The sequence below is a fragment of the Salvelinus fontinalis genome, chromosome 27 (assembly GCF_029448725.1).
Source record: "Salvelinus fontinalis isolate EN_2023a chromosome 27, ASM2944872v1, whole genome shotgun sequence".
NCBI classification, from domain to species: Eukaryota; Metazoa; Chordata; class Actinopteri; order Salmoniformes; family Salmonidae; genus Salvelinus; species Salvelinus fontinalis.
In genome coordinates, this window is record NC_074691.1 from 32,326,353 (window position 1) to 32,345,173 (window position 18,821).

The 18,821-nt window shown below is 44.9% G+C and overlaps 1 protein-coding gene across 2 annotated transcripts in view; it reads left to right on the forward strand.

Annotated features, from left to right (window-relative positions):
• Positions 1-11,319: 11,319 nt before the first annotated feature.
• Positions 11,320-18,821, forward strand: part of LOC129825471 (forkhead box protein N3-like) — a 118,799-nt gene continuing 111,297 nt past the window's right edge. For both annotated transcript variants that reach the window (XR_008754862.1, XM_055885591.1), the window contains exon 1: positions 11,320-11,605. The gene's annotated coding sequence lies outside the window, so the exon portion shown is untranslated. The remainder of the gene's footprint in view (positions 11,606-18,821) is intronic.

Genomic DNA, 18,821 nt, shown 5'->3' on the forward strand with positions numbered 1-18,821 from the left:
TGTTTACATTCCTGTTAGTGAGCATTTGTCCTTTGCCAAGATAATCCATCCACCTGACAGGTGTGGCTTATCAAGAAGCTGATTAAACAGCATGATGATTACACAGGTGCATCTTGTGCTGCGGATAATAAATGGCCACTTTTGAAGAGGAGTGGGATACCATTCCACAGGCCACAATCAACAGATCAATTCTATGCAAAGGAGATGTGTCACCCTGCATGAGAAAAAATTGTCACACCAGAAAATGACTTGTTTGCTGATCCACGCCCCTATCTTTTTATCAGGGTATCTGTGACAAACAGACGCATATCTGTATTCCCAGTCATGTGAAATCCATGAATTAATAAATGAATAAATTCTAATGAATTAATTTCAATTGACTGATTTCCTTATATGAACTGTAACTCAGTAAAATGATTGATAATCTTGCATGTTGCATTTATATTTTTGTTCAGTGTATGTTCGTTGTTGTGTCTGATTTTTTTCCTAGAACAAGCGACTGTCACAGGAAATGGCCAGCTAGCTGTATAAAGGAACCATCTACAAAATAATTTGTGTTGTCAGTCACCCAGGTTAGTGTGCATGCCAGCATAATGTGTATCCAATTTCATATAACAGGTGGGTCATATCCTGAATATTGATTGGGTAAAAGTGCATTCCAGCTGGTGTCTATTCCACAAGTAACAACAGGCTAAATCTATGAAGTTTAAATGCCTATTTACTTTGTTCCATCTGACTACACAACCCTCTGTCTCATCAGCCCAGGCAGGGAAGTTATAAACTTGATCTCCACTATAAAAAGCATCTATACATTATCTCCCATTTCTTTTAGACTAACATTTAGTTTTCAACAGCGGAGATTTGTATAAACCGGCATCATTTGTATGGATATAAACAAAGAAATGTCAATTGACAAAAGGTCAAACTAGTCAATTGACAAAAGTTTGCAATTCAGTTGATGTTATTGTGTTAGCTGTGTTGTTGGCTTGCTCCTCTGAACAACAGTGTCCTAACGAGAGAGCACATTTTCCATGCCAGGCAAAACCGTGCCTCATTAGCTCGTTGTTATGGACATATCCAAATAAATGTCACTAGAAAACAGCTTAAACAAATGCAGCTACTGTTGTTATTCTGTCTGCACTGTTTGACGTGACTGTAAGTTAGCCGTAGTTGGCTAGCTAGCAAGCAAGGGATAAGAGCTTTGCTAGCCAGTATGGCAATGGAACATTTAGAATGAACGACTGGGTCGCGTCCATAGACACAGAACAAAAAAGACTGAATGACTGGGTCGCGTCCATAGATACAGAACGTCTGGGTCACGCCTCTGGCAACCGAACCAATAAAACGAACGACCAGCCGGCTTGGGTAGCAAACCTAGATTTGTTTTGGGACAGTATCTTGTGGAAGGATTCAATTGTATGAGTACATTTATTTAAAAAAACGTTTTTACTGAAAATATGTCAATCAATATTTGAATATCTTGGTAACCCATTAATGCCCCCGAAGCCGGTGTTTGGAGGCTATATTGGCACCACTTTGTCTCGGGCCTAACAACAGCCGTGCCAATATATTCAAACACTGGCTTCAAGGGCATTATCATTTAATCATATTGTGGTTTGAATGATAGGACAACATTATGATTTCCACCTAAATAGACCCAAACGTAATCATTTTCCATGAGATGGCCATGAACAATAACTGGTAATGTTGCATAGTTTTAGAAAGATCTGAAACTCACCTTTCTGGTAAAGACATTTATATAAATTGCTGAGGTCTACTCACTTGAGGACACAAGCTCAAGTACATAGTATTATTATTTTTGTTCCTATTCAACAAAAGTGGACCAATAGCGCTTGATATTACTGGACTACTGTCTCAGTGTAGTAACAATCAAACTATAAACGACTTAATAGCAGATATCACATTTCTTAGAACTGTAAAATAAATATGAACATACTTAGTCACCGTACAATATTGGCACCATTTCATATAACTGTTGACAGAGAATTTTCTCCTGAACGTCCTCTGAGCGGCGCAGAAACTCCATTCAATGTTTGCAGACTCGTTACAAATTCAGCTTTAAGCACAAAGTGATTTTGTCCGTTTCTGACCCAGAGAAAGTGGTCTTGTTTCAATTCTCAGATTTTTTTTGTGCATTTTTTTCCATGTTGAGTGGTTTAAATCTGTCTGAGAATATCACAGCGAGATGAAAGCACAACAGTTGGGTTCCACTAGACTCAGCTCAAGACCTCAAAGCCATTTCCACTGTGTTTTTTCAGTGTTCCCTTCTAATCAAGGACTCATTTAGACCTTTATATAACTAGGCAAGTCAGTTAAGAACACATTCTTATTTACAATGACAGCCTACCGGGGAACAGTGGGTTAACTGCCTTGTTCAGGGGCAGAAAGACAGATTTTTACCTTGTCAGCTCAGGGATTCGAGCCAGCAACCTTTCGGTTACTGGCCCAACACTCTAACCACTAGGCTACCTGCCACCCCAAAATGCATTAGCAGGTAGAACAGAAAACCAGCAGGCTCCAGTCCTCTTAGAGTCATAGTTGAATAACCCTTCACTAGACCGTCAACTTTCATATGCCGTCTCCCAGGCTGGGCACAGTCGCTCAGAGGAAGAGAAAATCGATTATTTGTCTGCGTAGGTCAGAAAATGTGACACGTCACTCCCTATGCAAATGTGGGGTCTGAAACCTGATACCGCTGAGAGAGTGTCTCATAGACAGATGGGACTTTCTAGCACTATAAGACATGGGACCCTGCGACGTTCACAGAGAGCTTTGTACACCAAAATGTCAGTCGGAACCGGTTCAGAACCACTCAAAGTATCCCAAATAGGGGACTTAATATCTAAGATGATTTATAATACACATTTTTCTACCACAAGGAATCGATTGGTTTCTTTGTGCTGTAACTGCCCGACTATGCTAAAATGTAAACTGGGCTAGAGTAAAAGCTAGTGTATAATAACAATGCTACATTATGTCCAGACTGGTGTATAATAACAATGCTACATTAAGTTATGTCAGACTGGATGTGGGCCCGGACTGTGCCCTGCTCTGTTCTCTGTCTGTGACGCGGTGCTCAGGATGGGAGGAATAAAACACAGCCACTACCTCTTTCTCTCTCCTCTCCTCCTCTCCCTTCCATCCCTCTCCTCCCTTCCTCTGTCCACAATGACTCATCCCACCCAGTGAGAGATGGGGAGAGAGAGAGAGAGAGAGAGAGCGAGAGGGAGAAAGAGAGAGAGGAGAAGACGAGATGGGAAGAGAGAGAGTGAGAGAGAGAGAGCGAGAGGGAGAAAGAGAAAGAGGAGAAGAAGAGATGGGAAGAGAGAGAAAGAAAAACAGAAAAATAATTATGTTTTGTTGAATGACAAAGATTAAATCATAGTCTATATATCCTGTTTACTGGCGACATCCAAATGATGGGATTCAATTCTTACTCTGAACGTGATCCTCCATTATCCTCCTTTCTAATCATTGTGCCGTTGCACAGCATGTATTTAAACTAATTAAATGTTTGTGATATTGTCTCTTAGATCTTGATATTGATCTTGATATTGTCTCTTAGATCAAGCACACCCAACTCATTCAGGTATTATTCACTAGACATAATGAACATCACATACTCTCCTTGACCTATTTTTGTTGTTTGTTTTATTTAACCAGGTAAGTTGGCTGAGAACACATTCTCATTTACAGCAACAACCTGGGGAACAGGTACCGGGGAGAGGAGGGGGGATGAAAGCTTTGAAAGCTGGGGATGATTAGGTGAACATGATGGTATGGTAATTCCCAGATGGGGAATTTAACCAGGGCACTGGGGTTAACACCCCTACTCCTACGATAAGTGTCATAGGATCTTTAGTGACCACAGAGAGTGGGTGTCAATCCAAAAGACAGCACCCTACACAGGGCAATGTCCCCAATCACTGCCCTGGGGCATTGGGATGTTATTTTAGACCAGAGAAAAGAGTGCCTCCTACTGGACCTCCAACACCACTTCCAGCAGCATCTGGTGTCCCATCCAGGGACTGACCAGGACTAACCCTGTTAGCTTCAGAGGCACGACAGCAGTGGGATGCAGGGTGGTATGCTGCTGGCCCAAATACCCTGATCTAATCCTTCATCTCTTCACCTGCCTGGAGGTCTGTGAGTCCTGCTCAGTGGACCAGAGACCCTGTTGTGTTTCTCTGTCTGACCCTGGCCACTCACACAGTCAGGCATAAAACAGAGATGGAGTGTGTTTGTGTGTGTGTCCATGTGCATGTGTGTGGCCACAGCCCTGGCCCACATATTTATAGCAGTGTGTGTGTGTGTGTGTGTGTGTGTGAGAAGTGCACTTTGTCACCCGCTGTGCATCACACACTTTCCAAAATAAACAGCTACCGCAGCCCTCTATTACTATTGATCAGTACCCAGCAGTTTACTCTGGATTTGGAGGGTAAGAGAGCGAGAGAGAGGGGTTTGTGAGGGGTGACCAGAGAGAGAGAGAGAGGTTGGGGGAAGAGAGAGGGGGTGGGGAGAGAGAGAGAGGTGGGGAGAGAGTGAGAGAAGTGTGCGAGAAGGGTGACCAGAGCGAGAGAGAGAGAGATACCAGAGAGAGAGAGGTGGGGGGGAGGGGAGAGGAGACAGAGAGGGTGAGGTGGGGGAGAGAGAGAGGAGACAGAGAGGGGGAGAGAGAGAGAGACAGGTCAGGGAGAAATAGACAATTTCCCAGCAATGTTGTGTATGTCACCAGCAGCTTATGAGATAGAAGGTGATTTAAACACGGACACCACTCATCCATCCTACTGTCAAGCTGTAATTAGAGACCACTACAAGTTCAATAGTAGTGCTCCAGACGTGTGTGTGTGTGTGTGTGTGTGTGTGTGTGTGTGTGTGTGTGTGTGTGTGTGTGTGTGTGTGTGTGTGTGTGTGTGTGTGTGTGTGTGTGTGTGTGTGTGTGTGTGTGTGTGTGTGTGTGTGTGTGTGTGTGTGTGTGTGTGTGTGTGTGTGTGTGTGTGTGAAAACAACAGAGTGGAAGAATGAGTAAATGGCTGGTTGTTTGGTTGACATCTTAGCCTGCCGTCTGTTTCCTGTCAAATGCTTGATTGCTGGCCTGCCCCCTCTGGCCGAGGCTCATGGGTAGGCTGGATGGAGTGGCAGCTCCATTTAAGGTTTGAGGGATCATGGATGGCTACCTCCCAGACCTGTCTGTGTTTGTGTGCTCATACGTGTTTGTGTGTGTCTGTCTGTGTGTGTGTGTGTGTGTGTGTGTGTGTGTGTGTGTGTGTGTGTGTGTGTGTGTGTGTGTGTGTGTGTGTGTGTGTGTGTGTGTGTGTGTCATCTTAAGAAATAACACATACTCTAGGCCTCTATTTTCTCTGCTGTTAAAGTGGCACGAGAGACAAACACACATTCATTTGCAATTTCGTCAGGTGCGTCAATTAACCTGTCTTATATCAGCTCGCGTTCACTCGGTTGGGAGGGATGTAAATACTTGAGCGGTCTCCTTACAAACATGATCCAAATTGCTAATTTCAGGCAGTGCTGACTGGGATATTTAAGACCAACCTAAAGCTGGTTTTAGCGTGTAACTCAGTTGGTTATGGCAGGAAAAACCGTCCAGTGGCGAAGCACATTGACCATATGGGCGTGGAACAAGAGAAGCCTAATGGGATTTTGGTGCCTATTTACTTCGTATTGAGAAACATGAAATGTAATTCTTTGTCCCATTTAGTTTTATTTGGTTAAAAACCAAGCATAGCCTCCCATGCTCTCAATGTATGTTTCTTTTGTCCTGCCCAATGCAATCGCTAAGTAGTCTGTTGATAAAGGGTTTGGTTCCTGAGACCGCTTGAAAATAAATCTTAAATCACCAAAGCTTAAATATTGATTAAGCAAAATATAAAGTTTGAGAGGAGTAAAACAGTGAGTTAACATTCCCTTCTTAATATATAGTGTAGGCAAGCCCACGTTATTTTAGCAGGTCCCATTTTGGACATGTGTAAAACCCTCTCCATGATGTAGGCTGTGTGTCCACACCCATCATGAAACGAGAGATGAGAACCTCGGTGAAAACCGTTGAACCTCGTATTCAGAAGTTATCTGTAACCTGTAACAATGGCTTGTTTTCTGTTTCCTATGTCAGAAACTCAAGCCCTCCCTTAGGCCTACTATAATGTTGTTTTCTGTTTCCTATGTCAGAAACCCAAGCCCTCCATTAGGCCTACTATAATGTTGTTTTCTGTTTCCTATGTCAGAAACCCAAGCCCTCCATTAGGCCTACTATAATGTTGTTTTCTGTTTCCTATGTCAGAAACCCAAGCCCTCCCTTAGGCCTACTATAATGTTGTTTTCTGTTTCCTATGTTCTCAACCCAAGCCCTCCCCTAGGCCTACTATAATGTTGTCTTCTGTTTCCTATGTCAGAAACCCAAGCGCTCCCTTAGGCCTACTATAATGTTGTTTTCTGTTTCCTATGTTCTGAACCCAAGCCCTCCCTTAGGCCTACTATAATGTTGTTTTCTGTTTCCTATGTCAGAATCCCAAGCCCTCCCTTAGGCCTACTATAATGTTGTCTTCTGTTTCCTATGTCAGAAACCCAAGCCCTCCCTTAGGCCTACTATAATGTTGTTTTCTGTTTCCTATGTCAGAAACCCAAGCCCTCCATTAGGCCTACTATAATGTTGTTTTCTGTTTCCTATGTCAGAAACCCAAGCCCTCCCTTAGGCCTACTATAATGTTGTTTTCTGTTTCCTATGTTCTGAACCCAAGCCCTCCCTTAGGCCTACTATAATGTTGTTTTCTGTTTCCTATGTCAGAAACCCAAGCCCTCCCTTAGGCCTACTATAATGTTGTCTTCTGTTTCCTATGTTCTGAACCCAAGCCCTCCTTTAGGCCTACTATAATGTTGTTTTCTGTTTCCTATGTCAGAAACCCAAGCCCTCCCTTAGGCCTACTATAATGTTGTCTTCTGTTTCCTATGTCAGAAACCCAAGCCCTCCCTTAGGCCTACTATAATGTTGTTTTCTGTTTCCTATGTTTTCAACCCAAGCCCTCCCTTAGGCCTACTATAATGTTGTTTTCTGTTTCCTATGTTTTCAACCCAAGCCCTCCATTAGGCCTACTATAATGTTGTTTTCTGTTTCCTATGTTCTGAACCCAAGCCCTCCTTTAGGCCTACTATAATGTTGTTTTCTGTTTCCTATGTCAGAAACCCAAGCCCTCCCTTAGGCCTACTATAATGTTGTTTTCTGTTTCCTATGTCAGAAACCCAAGCCCTCCCTTAGGCCTACTATAATGTTGTCTTCTGTTTCCTATGTCAGAAACCCAAGCCCTCCATTAGGCCTACTATAATGTTGTTTTCTGTTTCCTATGTTCTCAACCCAGGAACCTCCATTAGGCCTACTATAATGAAGACTGGTTCAACACCAATGTGTGTCTTTTTTGCTTGGCGATTTTATGACATCATTACTGATGGTTCCAATATGAAACATAGAGCAGGATAACGCTGAGTGGACATTCGCCCTTTCTCTTTGTATTCTCTTTGTATTGGATCTTTGTCCAGCTACTGTGAAAATGTTGGATTTTGCTGTAAAACCCTCCACAGTCTGGATTGTTTTAATGTTATATGCCCACGGGATAAATTATGGTGCCTGTAAGTGTGACGTAGACTATTTAAAGCAAGTTATTTTTTCATTTTGTTCAGAATTGAATTATTTTTAATCTTTTTATGCCTCATCAATAATTAATATAATCTTGCTAATTGACGGTGTTTGGCATGTCCATGCCCAGCCATAATGCAATTTACAGTAGGCCTCGTCTCTATATCACCAGCTTTAATATCACTGGCTCCCCATTGGTGCAGGAGTCTAATGCACTGCATCTTGGTCCTAGAGGAGTCGCTACAGACACCCTGGTTCAAATCTTAGGCTGTATCACAACTAGCTGGGATTGGGAGTCCCATTGGCACAGTGTTGTTTGGCTGGTATAGGCTGTCATTGTAAATCATCACTTCTTCTTAACTGACTTGTCTAGTTAAAATATTAGTGTGAATGCTGTTGAACCCAGGCATTGACTTAGAACAATGTGTACTTATTTTGTTTCTGTACGCCATTTAACAAACTATAAGGGACTAACATTGGAATTGGAGTTGTTTCCAAGGCAACACATAAAAGACCGTGAATACACAACTTGAAGCATCCATATGTTTCGCCATGGAGCACGTTCTGATTGGCCAGCGAGGGGCGAAGCCTCCACACATCCACAACTTGTTTATTCATCAAAACCCTTTCGCAGCATCGCCAGCAAGTGCGCCGATAATTGCGACAGGGAAAATAGCTAAAATATTTCTGACACACCGCTGAACCTATAGCACTTAGATTTACATTACGTTTGTTAAAATAGAGCACATAGAGTGCACAGTATGTGAGGACATTATCTCTCCATTATCTCTCCATTATCTCTCCATTATCTCTCCATTATCTCTCCATTATCTCTCCATATTATTTAGTTGTCTATCCGGCACACTGCACCAGTTAGACATACTGTAGCTGCCGTTATCACACCACACGCTCAGCCTCCCTCCCTCTGCCTCTCTATCACCATGCAGATCCCTATGGTGATGAAGAGGAGGAGGAGGAGATGGAGGAGGAGGAGGAGGAAGAGAAGGAGGAGGAGGAGGAGGAGGAGGAAGAGAAGGAGTAGGGAGGGGAGGGGGAGGAGAACTCCAAAGTGATATAGAGTGAGAAAGAGAGAGTGTAATGTTTACTGTAAGTGTAATGTTTACTGTTAATTTTTTAAGGCAGTGTTTATAAGACCCAAATCCTCTCTGCTTATTCCTCTCTCTCTCTCTCTCTCTCTCTCTCTCTCTCTCTCTCTCTCTCTCTCTCTCTCTCTCTCTCCTCTCTCTCTCTCTCTCTCTCTCTCTCTTCCTCTCTGCTTATTCCTCCTCTCTCTCTCTCTCTCTCTCTCTCTCTCTCTCTCTCTCTCTCTCTCTCTCTCTCTCTCTCTCTCTCTCTCTCTCTCTCTCTCTCTCTCTCTCTCTCTCTCTCTCTCTCTCTCTTCCTCTCTGCTTATTCCTCCTCTCTCTCTCTCTCTCTCTCTCTCTCTCTCTCTCTCTCTCTCTCTCTCTCTCTCTCTCTCTCTCTCTCTCTCTCTCTCTCTCTCTCTCTCTCTCTCTCTCTCTCTCACTCTCTCTCTCTCTCTCACTCTCTGTCTCTCAGTCTCTTTCTCTCTCTACCTTAGTTTCTCCCCCTCTTTTCTCTCTTACCTGTCTGTTTCTTGCTTCCTCTCTCTCTCTGTCTGTCTCCCCCCTTTCCTCCCCCCTCTCTCTGTTTGATTAGAAGGCAGAGGGTGTGTGTGTGTGTTTGGTTTTACTATCCTTGTGGGGACCAGAAGTCCTCACAGGGTTAGTAAAACAAGGACACGGGTTAGGTTTATGGGCTAAGGAAAATAGGATTTTGAATGGGAATCAATTGTTTGGCATCCACAAGGATAGTATAACACGTGTGTGTGTGTGTGTGTGTGTGTGTGTGTGTGTGTGTGTGTGTGTGTGTGTGTGTGTGTGTGTGTGTGTGTGTGTGTGTGTGTGTGTGGACCCAGAGGGCTGTGTTAAGTCCTAGTGACAGTCAGGATCTTATAGATGTCTGCAGAGTTTACTGCTGTAATCTGATCTGGGAGCCCCCCCCCTCCCTCCCTCTCTCTCTCTCTCTCTCTCTCTCTCTCTCTCTCTCTCTCTCTCTCTCTCTCTCTCTCTCTCTCTCTCTCTCTCTCTCTCTCTCTCTCTCTCTCTCTCTCTCTCTCTCTCTCTCTCTCTCTCTCTCTCTCTCTCTCTCTCTATTCAAGTTCAATTTAAGGGATTTATTGGCATGAGAAACGTATGCTTACATTGCCAAAGTAAGATAATAATAGACAATAAACAAAATGAACCTCTGTGATGTTTATCACAGTAAACATACAGCTTACTGTTGCAAAAATAGTCTACAGTACATTTTGTTGGTACTATCTTGTTGCTACAGTAGTTGCAGTACTGTGTACACAAGCAGCTTAATGTAAAGTGGATACCCAAATATACGTCGGTGCTAAGTCCTGGTTTTGATTATGATATCTCTGTTATGATTCAGTTTCATGTCAAAATATAACATATGTGCTAAATGTGTGTTTCCTTCTTTAGTTAAATATTTCATGTGTTTCCTATGTTGAGAAAGTCCCTCAGCCAACCAATCAGTCAGCCAGTCAGCCAAACAGTCAGTCAGACAGACAGCTAGTCAGTCAGGATGTCAGTCAGCCAACCAGTCAGTCAGACAGACAGCTAGTCAGTCAGCCAGTCAGTCAGTGAGCTAGACAGCCAACAAGTCAGTCAGTCAACCAGTCAGCTAGTTAGACAGTCAGACATTCAGCTAGCCAGCCTGCCAGCCAGTCAGCTAATCAGACAGTCAGTCAGTCAGTTACCCAGCCAGCCAGCTAGTCAGTCAGCCAGCCAGTCAGCTAGTTAGACAGTCAGACATTCCGCTAGCCAGCCAGCCAGTCTGCCAGTCAGCCAGCCAACCAGTCAGCCAGTCAGCCAGCCAGTCAGCTAGTCAGTCAGTCAGTTAGCCAGCCAGCTAGTCAGCTAGTCAGAAAGTCAGGCAGTCAGTCAGTTACCCACCCAGCCAGCTAGTCAGTCAGCCAGCCAGTCAGCTAGTTATACAGTCAGACATTCCGCTAGCCAGCCAGCCAGTCTCCCAATCAGTCAGCCAGCCAGTCAGCTAGTCAGACAGTCAGGCAGAAGTCAGCCAGTCAGTCAGTCAGTCAGTTACCCACCCACCCACCCACCCACCTAGCCAGCCAGCTAGTCAGTCAGCCAGCCAGCGAGTCAGCCAGCCATCCAGCCAGTCAGCTAGTCAGTCAGTCAGTTAGCCAGCCAGCCAGTCAGCTAGTCAGACAGTCAGGCAGTCAGTCAGTTACCCAGCCAGCCAGCTAGTCAGTCAGCCAGCCAGTGAGTCAGCGAGCCAGCCAGTCAGCTAGTCAGACAGTCAGCTAGTCAGACAGTCAGTCAGACAGTCAGTCAGTCAGCCAGTCAGTCAGCCAGTCAGCCAGTTAGCCTACTGGAGCCTCTGGACAGCATGATCTGATCTGCTCCCTCTAGGCCGGCCCACGTTGTCCTGGCAACCTGCTGACGCTCTGAGGTAGGGGAGAGGGGAAGAGGAGGGAGGCAGGGAGGGCTCCGATCAGAGACAATGGCATTCTTTCAAAGAACATCACTAGCACTAGGACCCTGGAGGAGGCTGGGACTCCTGTGGTGGTGGGGCAGGCCAGGCAGGCTGACTGGCTGAGCTGTGTAACACACAGCCCTGCTCAAAGAGAGTGAGAAAGAGAGAGAAAGAGAGCAGAGAGCTGAGAGCAGCGAGAGAGAGAGAGAAGGGGAAGAGAGAGAGAGACTACAGGAACGCAGTCAGTTGCCTGTGCTGCTCAGTACCAGAAACAAGGAGCTGGGGAGGAAATGGAGGGGCTTAGGATCATCGGCGGGAACTGACATTACAGACCAGGAGAGGAGAGGAGAGGGAGAACTATCGGAGGAGAGGAGGAAAGGAAGGGGCTCGTCTGCACAACAGAAGATTTCTAAGGTGACTTTATGTCTCTTTCAATAGCTGGATGTGGTGGGATGTGGAGGGAAGTGTGTCTGTGTGTGGAAAGAGATCTTTTAGCTTCCAGAAGAGGCTGAGTGTTGACATGTGCTGCATCGCTGCACTTCTAAGTAGAGAGAAAGAGAGGAAAAGAAACGGTGTGTGTGTGTGTGTGTTTTTCAGTGAGACAGAGGGAGAGGGAGTGTTATGTGGCTGTTTTGAAGAGAGGTTCGACCTTTTACTGCAGTGGGATAAGTGAGGCTCACACAGAGTGTTTCTTGCGAGTATTAAACAAATCTACTTTGAAACAAAAGTATACACCTCACACACATGGTTATGGGCTTCAGAAAAATAAACACCTGTCAGATATGGAGTTGAAATGTATTACATTTTAAGGTTGCATCCCAATATTACACTTTTTATACATCACAGAAGACTGAAATATAACAAAACCATTTGACATAGAAACACAGGATTTTCAGCGTTTAAAAAAAGAAATTATGCAAAATATGAATAACATTCCACCCATGAGGCAACTAGGTCATTTGACTGCAGGAAAGGGGTACATGGAAATATATCTCGACAGTTGTTGACTGAAATTAAAGGGTTCACAGAAGTGTACACTTCTAAGGGAATAGGGTGATCCCGTCCACTCTGAAGATGACTCATGTTAGAAGTAGAGATCAAGGGAGGGAGAGAGAGAGAGAGAGAGAGAGCGAGAGAGCGAGAGAGAGAGAGAGAGAGAGAGAGAGAGAGAGAGAGAGAGAGAGAGAGAGAGAGAGAGAGAGAGAGAGAGAGAGAGAGAGAGAGAGAGAGAGAGAGAGAGAGAGAGAGAGAGAGAGAGAGAGAGAAAATATCTCAATCAATTCCCAACTTCTGTGCATTTACTATTGACATATTCTGGGTGAGGGAGAAACCACTAATATTAGTGCCAGATATGTAAATGATTCCCATAGCCTGAAGGACATCCCATGACCATTAATTCCCTGTAGTATTTACATTATATTTAGCTGACAGTTATACACAGTGTAACCATCATCCATGTTGTCTTTTTATAATCTTATTTAAGTATTTATCAACCGAAGATTCCCCAATAAAACAGCATTAAAACAGTACCTGTACACATGATTATATGAACTATTATTATTTCTATTGAAAATAACTGTCTCATTATCCTCTTTGCATTGTACTGTATTTACTGAAATGCTATACGAATATACTGCTTTGGCAATATTTACATTTACATTTTAAGTCATTTAGCAGACACTCTTATCCAGAGCGACTTACAATTACATACATTCATACTTATTTATTTTTTATTTTTTTATTTTTTTTGTACCACGAATTTATATCCACGAATTGTATTTCATACCAATAAAGCAATCTGCATCTGAGAGAGAGAGATCCTTTGAAACGATGTATTATTTCCTGTCCATTTTTTTAGGATTATTTCACTTGCTCTGGTAATGTAAACATATGTTTCCAACGCCAATAAAGCCCTGTGAATTACTTGAGTTGAGAGAGAGAGGATGATAGAGAGAGGAAGAAAGAGAGAGAGAGAGAGAAAGCAGAAGACAGAGGAAGAAATGGGGAAAGAGAGAGGGAGAGAGAGAGTAAGAGAGAGAGAGCGAGAGAGAGAGACCTATTACACTGTGAAAAATACTCAGACCTAAGAGAATATTTATTCCCAAAATTATAATTCAATACAAAGAATTTAAAACTATAAAAGATGAAGAAAAAATGTAGTATTTATTGGGTGAAAAGCCAAAATGTGCAATTTTGGCAGCCAAAATATATGTCCTCCTGCCACAACCTGAGGGACAGCCAGTGAAAAGTGCAAAGTAATGTTGATAATATTTCCCATCTTGTTTTGTTTTGTCTTTCATACCAGGTCATGTGTCTTCTCAGTCATGTTGAGACAGGTCTACTACTGTTGCTTTAATGTATTGTTGTTCTGATTAATATTGTTGTTGTAGTTGTTGTTAATGGTAATCCCATGTCCACTACTACTATTATTATTGCTGTTGGTCCCACCATTTATTTATATATAAATATAAATAAATATAAATATAAATATTTGATTTGTATTCTTCGATATGTATACTTTGACAATGTAAGTAATAATGAACTTGCCATGTGTCACGTTCTGACCTTATTTTAGTTTGGTCAGGGCGTGAGTTGGTGTGGACATTCTATGTTGTTTTTCTATGTTTTGTTCTATACGTTATATTTCTATGTGTTTGGCCTAGTATGGTTCTCAATCAGAGGCAGGTGTCCATCATTTTCTCTGATTGAGAATCATACTTAGGTAGCTTGTTTTCCCACTATGGGTTGTGGGTAGTTGTTTTCCATTTTAGTGTTTTCACCATTCGGGACTGTTTCGGTTTTCATTTTGATTCTCTTGTTCTTTTTGTATTTTGTATTCATTCTCATTAAAAGTTATTATGGATACGTATCACGCTGCATTTTGGTCCTCCTCTCCTTCCACCAACGAAAACCGTTACATCATGTCAATAAAGTCAATTGAATTGAATTGAATTGAATTGAATTGAGAGAGAGGGAGAGGGAGAGAGAGAGAGGGAGCGAGAGAGAGAGAGAGAGAGGAGGGAGGGAGGAAGAGAGATTGAGAGAGGGAGGAAGAGAGAGGGAGAGAGGGAGAGATTGAGAGAGAGAGGAAGATAAATAGAGAGGGAGAGAGAAAGAAAGAAAGAAAGAAAGAAAGAGAGAAGGAGAGGAAGAGAGAGAGAGGAAGAGAGACAGAGAGGAAGAGACAGAGAGGAAGAGAGAGAGAGGAAGAGGGAGAGGAAGAGGGAGGGAGGGAGGTTTAGGTTGTTATTATACAGTACAATGTGTCCAAGGATAGAGAGAGGAGAGAAAGAGAGGAAGAGAGAGAGAGGAAGAGAGGAAGAGAGACAGAGAGGAAGAGAGAGAGAGGAAGAGACAGAGAGGAAGAGGGAGGCAGGTTTAGGTTGTTATTATACAGTACAATGTGTCCAAGGATAGAGAGAGGGAGAGACAGAGAGGAAGAGAGAGAGAGGAAGAGGGAGAGAGAAAGAGAGACAGAGAGGAAGAGAGAGAGAGGAAGAGGGAGGGAGGAAGAGAGAGAGAGGAAGAGGGAGGGAGGGAGGTTTAGGTTGTTAATATACAGTACAATGTGTCCAAGGAAAGAGAGAGGAGAGAAAGAGAGGAAGAGAGAGAGGGAGAGGGAGAGAGGAAGAGAGACAGAGAGGAAGAGAGAGAGAGGAAGAGAGACAGAGAGGAAGAGGGAGGGAGGTTTAGGTTGTTATTATACAGTACAATGTGTCCAAGGATAGAGAGAGGAGAGAAAGAGAGGAAGAGAGAGAGAGGAAGAGGAAGAGAGACAGAGAGACATTTGGAGTGTGCCCCTGGCTTTCCCTAAATAAAAAACACAATAAAATGTTGCCATCTGGTTTGATCGGACACTTTTCTTTCCAATTTTCGCCTAAAATGACATCCCCAAATCTAACTGCCTCTAGCTCAGCACTTGAAGCAAGAATATGCATTTTCTTGGTACCAGTTGAAAGGAAACACTTTGAAGTTTGTGGAAATGTGAAAGGAATGTAGGAAAATATGACACATTAGATCTGGTAAAAGATAATACAAAAAAATAAAAAACATTCTCTTTTTGTATTTTTTTTTACCATCATCTTTGAAATGAAAGAGAAAGGCCATAATGTATTATTCCAGCCCAGCAGCAATTTAGATTTTGGCCACTAGATGGCAGCAGTGTATGTGCAACGTTTTAGACTGATCCAATGAACCATTCTGTTCAAAATTTGGTATCAAGTCTGGCCAAACGTGCCTAATTTGTTTTTTAATAACTTTTTATGTTCAAAACTGTGCACTCTCCTCAAACAATAGCGTGGTATTCTTTCACTGTAATAGCTACTGTAAATTGGACAGTGCAGTTAGATTAACAAGAATTTAATCTTTCTGACAATATCAGCTATGTCTATGTAAATAACACATTTTCTTGTTACTTACAACCTCATGCTAATCGAATTAGCCTACGTTAGCTCAACCGTCCCGCAGGGGACCCACCGATCCTGAATAAGTTTATTTGTCACGCCCTGGCCTTAGTAATCTTTGTTTTCTTTATTATTTTAGTTAGGTCGGGGTGTGACATGGGGGATGTATGTGTTTTGTATTGTCTAGGGTTTTTTGTATGTTTATGGGGCAGTGTCTAGTCTAGGGGATTGTATGTCTATGGTTGCCTAGATTGGTTCTCAATTAGAGACAGCTGTCTATCGTTGTCTCTGATTGGGAGCCATATTTAGGCAGCCATAGTCATTAGGTAATTTGTGGGTGATTGTCTATGCCTTTACGTTAGTTGCTTGTGTCTGCACTTTTGTTTTATAGCTTCACGGTCGTTTGTTGGTTTTGTATAGTTTGTCAGTGTTTGTTTCGTGTTCGTCTTCGGTAATAAAAGAAGATGTACTGTTATCACGCTGCGCCTTGGTCCTCCTCTCTTCATTGTTACGACGATCGTGACAGAATCACCCACCAATTACCGGACCAAGCAGCGTGATACAAGGCAGCAGCAGCGAACGCAGGAATATTGGAATTGGGAGGAAATATTAGACGGCGGAGGACCCTGGGCACAAAAATATCGCCGCCCCAAGGCAGAGCTGGAGGCAGCGAAAGCAGAGAGGCGCCGGTATGAGGAGCTAGCACGGCGTGCGTGCTAGCCGTCTGGTGAAGACTGTGCCAGTACCACGCACCAGGCCTCCTGTGCACCTCCCTAGCCCTGCACGTCCTGCGCCAGCTCAATGCACCAGCTCTCCTGTGGCAGCACCACGCACTCGCCCTGTGGTACGTGTCTCCAGCCCGGTACCACCAGTTCCGGCACCACGCACCAAGCCTCCTGTGCGTCTCCAGAGCCCTGTGCTCCTTGTTGCTGCTTCCCGCACTAGCCTTGAGGTGCGTGTCCTTAGCCCGGTACCACCAGTTGCGGCACCAGGCCTACTGTGCGCCTCAGCCGGCCAGAGTCTGCCGTCTGCCCAGCGCCGTCTGAGCTACCCGTCTGCCCAGCGCCGCCTGCACTGCCCGTCTGCCCAGTGCCGTCTGAGTCTGCCGTCTGCCCAGCGCCGTCTGCGCTGTCCGCCTGCCCAGCGCCGTCTGAGCTACCCGTCTGCCCAGCGCCGCCTGCGCTGCCCGTCTGCCAAGCGCCATCTGAGCTGTCCGTCTGCCCAGCGCCGCCTGCGCTGCCCGTCTGCCCAGCGCCGCCTGAGCCGCCCATCTGTCTGGAGCCGTCAAAGCCGCCCGTCTGTCCTGAGCCACTAGCCGTACGTCAGTCAGGAGCCACCAGAGCCGCCCGCCAGTCAGGAGCTGCCAGTGCCGCCCGCCAGTCAGGACATGCCAGAGCCGCCCGCCAGTCAGGAGCTGCCAGTGCCGCCCGCCGGTCAGGACATGCCAGAGCCGCCAGTCAGCCAGGAGCTGCCAGAGCCGCCAGTCAGCCAGGACCTGCCAGAGCCGCCAGTCAGCCAGGACCTGCCAGAGCCGCCAGTCAGCCAGGACCGGCCAGAGTCGTCAGTCAGCCAGGACCGGCCAGAGTCGTCAGTCAGCCAGGACCGGCCAGAGTCGTCAGTCAGCCACACCGGCCAGAGTCGTCAGTCAGCCAGGACCGGCCAGAGTCGTCAGTCAGCCAGGACCTGCCAGATTCGTCAGTCAGCCAGGACCTGCCAGAATCGTCAGTCAGCCAGGACCTGCCAGAGTCGTCAGTCAGCCAGGAGCTGCCAGAGCCGCCATCCAGTCAGGTGCTGCCAGAGCTGCCCGCCAGTCATGAGCTGCCTTCCAGTCATGAGCTGCCTTCCAGTCATGAGCTGCCCTCCAGTCATGAGCTGCCCTCCAGTCATGAGCTGACCTCCAGTCATGAGCGGCCCTCCAGTCATGAGCGGCCCTCCAGTCATGAGCGGCCCTCCAGTCATGAGCTGCCCTCCAGTCCGGAGCTGCCATTCAGTCCGGAGCTACCCCTCAGTCCGGAGCTGCCCCTCAGTCCGGAGCTGCCCCACAGTCCGGAGCTGCCCCTCAGTCCAGAGCAGCCCCTCCGTCCAGTGGCGCCCTCTAGGATAGTTTTCAGTCCGGGACTTGCTGTAAGGGTCCTCGCTCCAGAGGCGCCACCAAAGCGGGTATTGACTATGGTGGAGTGGGGGCCACGTCCCGCACCCGAGCCGCCGCCGTAAGAAGGCCCACCCGGACCCTCCCCTTCTGTGTCAGGTTTTGCGGCCGGAGTCCGCACCTTGGGGGGGGGGGGGGGGGTACTGTTACGCCCTGACCTTAGTTTATCTTTGTTTTCTTTATTAATTTAGTTAGGTCAGGGTGTGACATGGGGGATGTATGTGTTTTGTATTGTCTAGGGTTTTTTGTATGTTTATGGGGCAGCGTCTAGTCTAGGGGATTGTATGTCTATGGTTGCCTAGATTGGTTCTCAATTAGAGACAGCTGTCTATAGTTGTCTCTGATTGGGAGCCATATTTAGGCAGCCATAGTCATTAGGTATTTTGTGGGTGATTGTCTATGTCGTTACGTTAGTTGCTTGTGTCTGCACGTTTGTTTTAAAGCTTCACGGTCGTTTGTTGTTTTTGTATAGTTTGTCAGGGTTCGTTTCGTGTTCGTCTTCGGTAATAAAAGAAGATGTACTGTTATCACGCTGCGCCTTGGTCCTCCTCTCTTCGTTGTTACGACGATCGTGACATTAATATTAGAAATTTGAAATGATTTACACATTTACATTTACTTTGGATACTGAAGGATATTTAAAACCAAATACTTTTAGTTTTACTGAAGTATAATTTTACTGGGTGACTTTCACTTTTACTTTCACTTTTACTTTATTCATTTTCTATTAATTCTTATGGCTGCAAGCCCGACGTCGGTACACTTATGACAACAACCAGCTCAAGTGCAGGGCGCGAAATTCAAAATATATATTTTTTAAATATTTAACTTTCACACATTAACAAGTCCAATACAGCATATGAAAGGTACACATCTTGTGAATCCAGCCAACATGTCCGATTTTTAAAATGTTTTACAGCGAAAACACCACGTATATTTATGTTAGCTCACCACCAAATACAAAAAAGGACAGACATTTTTCACAGCACAGGTAGCATGCACAAAGCCAACCTAACTAAACAAGAACCAACCAAACTAATCAACAAACAACTTCATCAGATGACAGTCTTATAACATG